Raw genomic sequence first — 4,884 nt, 5'->3', positions numbered from 1 at the left:
CAGGAGTCCTGACATAAAGTGCCACATTGTAGGATAAATAAAGGATTAGCTAATGTTAGCACACTTAGATAACACTTTTTAATGGGATAAATGTACTGGGTTCTTTCAAGAACTTAATTAAACTTTCTGAGTGGGCTTCAGTAACATTTAGGAACATTTAGGATGAATTGGAGCAGGGACAGTGAGCTAGACCTTCTCCAAATGGATTCTAGAAAAAGATGGGTCTGAACTCCTGCATTGGCTGCTGAACCTTGAAGACAAATGAAGTTGTTGAATCTAGAAAGGGTTTGATCCAGCTTCATATCTTTATTTAATGTTATTTTTGTCAGTATGATGTGCTGAGGCGCCATATCGGGGGGGAAAGTTAGGATGATTCTAAGGGTCCTTGATTAAGGGGGCCCAAAAGAAGAAAATATATGTCCCAATATATATTTTAAATATAAAAAGAGTAGCAGTAAAATAAATAATTTCTATGTTCTCCCTCATTTTTCACCAGTAAATAGTGACACAAGGCACGAATAAATTGAGCAAGTTTTTTATCCACCAGTATATGGGTCATTCCATGGAAAGTGTTAAGATTGGACCTCTGAATTTAGAAGTTTTTTATCATAAACATTTTTGTTCTTTTTTTAGTTTCATAGCCTATAGAACATGTAACACTCGCAATAAAACATATTTTTCAAGCTCAGACACTATTTTCTTAGAGTATTTTAGCACATTATATCCGGACATCAGAGTTTCTTTTTCCACCCCATCACAGGACAAAAGTTAAAAAATTCAAAGGTAATTTTAGATAAAAGTAAGACAGACAAAATGTTATTCACTTCAGAAAGTGTCTTTTTGTTCAAAAATACCAATAGTTAGTTTAAAGTGTTTTTTTAATGTTTTTATTTGATGTACAGCATTAAAAAATAAATGTACTGTGCAAGAGATCATACTTTCTTTGCTAAAATTTACAGTCTGACTTCAGAATCTACAATGAAACTTACATAATATCTACATTATGCAAATATAAACTATGTGTATAATTGCTTTGAACATAAATGACCTTTTTGTAAAATAAAAATCCATCTGTGACGGGGTGGAATATAGTGTGACGGAGTGGAACTCTGTGACGGGATGGATTGGACAGATCTAAGAACTGCACAATTTCAATTTCATTGTTGCTCAAATTTGGTCGATATTATTCAGGCCACAATTAATGACAGACACTGACAGAAATAACCACTGTTTTATTTAAGAACTGCTCCTCAAAAAAAAAAAAAAAAACACAGCTTACTTTAGGGAGTTTAAAGGTAATGCATATTTAACTTTTTGTGTTCTGATAATTTTCCTTTGTAGAAATGTTGCGATAAAACCTACAGTGAAAATGTAAATGATACTTTTCAGTGCATCCTGATAGCAGTTCTTTCATGGGGTCCCTGGCAGAGCCCCTGATGTGTCATTTTTCTCTTTTGCTTTTTAGGCCTTAGCTTTGCTGCTGATGTGATGCTAAAGTCTCTGCTGCCCCTCAGCTGTTTATTAAAGGTCTTCTTTGCAGACTACAACTGTTGTAACAATACATTTCACTGTCATGATCTACTTATCAAGAGCTCTACATGTGAAACCACGGTCTCAGAAGGTTAAAGGACTCCTGGTCATAAATGAACTTCAAGCGTTCATCTCAAACCTTTCTGCTGTTTTTCTCCCGGCTAAATCTAAAAGATAATCCTTGTCATCCACTAGAGGGCAGTGTGGTTTAAACCAGGATGAGTGTTTCTCTTATGTTTGGGAATTTGTTCATCGTCGATTCTTTCATCCAATAAATTCACAGAAATGTGGCTTTTCATTCCATCCCTTCTTTATGCTTTTCATGTGAATGTTAGGGTTCTTGATCAATGTAACGTTTTTGTCTTTGTCTTCATGTTGGACAGCTCTCTGGTCCATCATAGAGACACACAAGAACCAACTCTGTGAAACTCAGACGGGATTCTAGACAGGAGCAGGAAACTAAAGTGTCCTCTTTCTGCCACTGGTTTGTATGTCCAAACTTTATTCCCATCCACTTTATAAGGTTTGGTCTATCATTCATGACAACTTTAAAGACAGAAAAATGTTTTCGCTTCAAACTAGTTTACCTAGTTTTCCATGCTCTCGCTATTTCCAGAGGTTAGGACTCCTACATATTTGGTGACACACTGGTAAGCTTATAAAGGCTAATGTCTTCTGACTCTTGACTTGCCTGAAGCATTGTTTTTGCCTATTTAAAAAGTCCCTCAAATCGCGTTGTCTTTGCCGCTTGGCCGTGATGCTGTTCAGAACATCGTCAACTGCTCCACAGGTTGAGCCACTGAGGTCAAAAATGAAATCACTATTGCCCTCTGGGCCACCGTAATTTGGTCAGGCTACTCGTAAGCCCACAGCCTGCCAAATGTTGAAAGGGCAATACTATTGCCACTACTGTTAATATATAATAGAGATTTTATACATTCAGTGATAAAATGTCACAGTGGATGGTCATTTAAGAAGGGGATGATTTAAAAAAATTTTTTTTACTTGAGTACTGATCATAACCCCCCGAACCCCCAAGGAATCCAGGTCATTAACAGAGTAATCATACAGGGTCACCATGGATTCATCTTAAAAAAAAAACTTTACTTATTGACATTGAAAACATTACATAAAAAACAGCAGCTGGTTCCGATCTGTTCCTAAACCCTCCGTACCGTCCAAACGTCAGTAATGAAGTGTAATGTCCCACCGATGCAGCGTAGCCTCAAACGTTTCCACCTTCATACAGAGTTCAGAAGCAGGAAAATCATTGTTACGCATTCGCCTCTTACAACTGATCCTACTTTCCACACTCATCTTCCTCTCTTCATCTTGTTTTCTTTAAGGTCTCCAAGGTTCTTGCTAGAACCTCATGGTCCTCTTCTCAAAGTGAGTCCATTTCGATCTGATGTTGACAAAGAGAACAGAGACTCGATTACAGCAGCCTTATAAATCAGGGGGGTTGAAGCATCCAGGCTGAACAGGGAGCATGAAAACATCTCAACATGTAGTGAAATGGCTGTGACCTCCTTCATTGTTGAGTTTATTCCACAAATATTCAGGTGGGCGAAGCTGAGGTTTTGTTCAGTTTTCATCTATCTAGCTATCATTAAAAAAAAAAAAAGAAAAAAAAGAACATAGTGGGTCTAATCTACTACCACAGGATGGAAAACGGAAAACGCTATATTTAGCGACTTTTCAGATCCCTCTAGCACTTTCATTACAAAAAGCTCCTAGCGCCAAATCTAGCGACTTTTTTCTGCTACTGGAGACTTTGTAGACAACATCTAAAAGCAGTGAACTCTGCTCTCCAGAGCCAGTAGATAGGTAACCCCACCTCCTGCTCTCCTCTATCTTGTCTGCTGTCATGATTCATGCAGCTATTATTTCATCCAAATGAAAAATGGAGAACAGAGAAGCAGGTCATGGCTTGTCTACAATGAAAAGAAGGACTGGGTTATTTACTTTGGCCTTTTTGGAAACACAGGAAGGAGCAATCAGCTAAGTGAGCTTAGAGCTTGGAAAAATCTTTCATTCCTTTTGAGACAGCATGAAAAGTCAGCTGAGTACAAAACATAGAGAGGAAAACAAGAAAAGGGACAAGAAGAGAGGGACACAACCTAGAACAAATAATGGATGTCTATTCTATTACATTTCTCTATCTGTATAATGGGTCTGTTTTATGTGTTGTCTCTCAATTCCGAAGGCCCCCTTCCTAAATCCGCCCCTGGTCCTGCGATCTCTTTTAGAGGCCAACAACTAAAGAAGACTGAAATACATGTGGGCGTAATGAAGAGCATTCTGTTCAAATGATCTCAAAACATCAGATGCCAGTTCGAAAAACAAACCCCGACTGCCTAATGTGTCAAGGCCAACCGGACGCCACATCGTTGATGAAAACGTTCAATCTAGAGAGATCAGTAAGAATGAAAACGGAGAAGTGAAGCAGCAGGCTGGTCCAGTTTAGCAGCTGCCCTGGAAGATCTCGTCCTGGTTCTCAAGGCATCTCTGAGCTCCTGATAAGTCTGAGGGGTGGCCTTCAGCTGGTGGCACCACATGGCTCTAGGTCAGGGGAACATGGTGGACCGTCAATGGTATCAGTTCCTTCACCCTCCAGAATCTGTGTACTCTTTCCACATAAATTTGGGTGTTTTCATGGACAGGACGAAACTGGGACCCACTGGGCCAGAGCAGGGTCTACCAGTCCTCTAAGGATTTTATCCTGATAGGTGAAGGCTGTGACGTTTCATGTCCCTACAGCCAGAAACTGCGTGTGCAGACCAGGGAATACAAGCGGCCGAAATGAGTTTCCGTCACAGGGTGGCTTGGCGCACCCTTCCAGATCCGCAGAGGAGCTTTAGAGTAGCGTCGTTGCTCCTCCACGTGAAAAGGAGCCAGCTGAGGTGGATCGAGCATCTATTCTGGAGAAAGTCATCTTTTCACTATGTCTTTCATTAATTTATAAAAATCTTACTTTCTTCAATAAATATTTAGTTTGGAGCTTAATATTTAGTTTGGCAATTAAATATTTAGTTTTTTAAATAAATATTTAATTTGGAGCTAAATATTTATTTAAAAAAGCTAAATATTTTGTTTGGAGCTAAATATTTATTTATTTATTTAACAAAGTACGATTTATATAAATGAATGAATTACATAGGGAAAAAAAATAAAAAAAATAAACCCCTTATTTTTCTCTTAAAATACGCTAAATAACCATAAATACTGCTCCTTATTTTTTGACGGCTCATCTTTACAAAGGGCGCCCCATACTATATAGGAGAAGAGGCTTTAAAAGGAGATCAATGCATAATTAGGTGTAGGAGTCATCAGAGGAGAGGAAATGGATTCGGG

General features: G+C 38.5%; 1 protein-coding gene across 3 annotated transcripts in view; it reads right to left on the bottom strand.

The window, feature by feature from the left end:
• Window positions 1-2,018: 2,018 nt before the first annotated feature.
• The window catches only part of LOC107088890, a 24,757-nt gene continuing 21,891 nt past the window's right edge, over window positions 2,019-4,884 (bottom strand). For 2 of the 3 annotated variants that reach the window (XM_015381357.1, XM_015381359.1), the window contains exon 8: window positions 2,019-2,935. The gene's annotated coding sequence lies outside the window, so the exon portion shown is untranslated. Of the gene's footprint in view, window positions 2,936-3,669; window positions 4,093-4,884 lie in introns of those variants that run through there. The other variant, XM_015381358.1, reaches the window with a different exon arrangement.

This window comes from Cyprinodon variegatus, unplaced genomic scaffold (genome assembly GCF_000732505.1).
Source record: "Cyprinodon variegatus isolate N-32 unplaced genomic scaffold, C_variegatus-1.0 Scaffold232, whole genome shotgun sequence".
NCBI classification, from domain to species: domain Eukaryota; kingdom Metazoa; phylum Chordata; class Actinopteri; order Cyprinodontiformes; family Cyprinodontidae; genus Cyprinodon; species Cyprinodon variegatus.
This window is presented reverse-complemented; position numbering and strand designations above follow the sequence as displayed.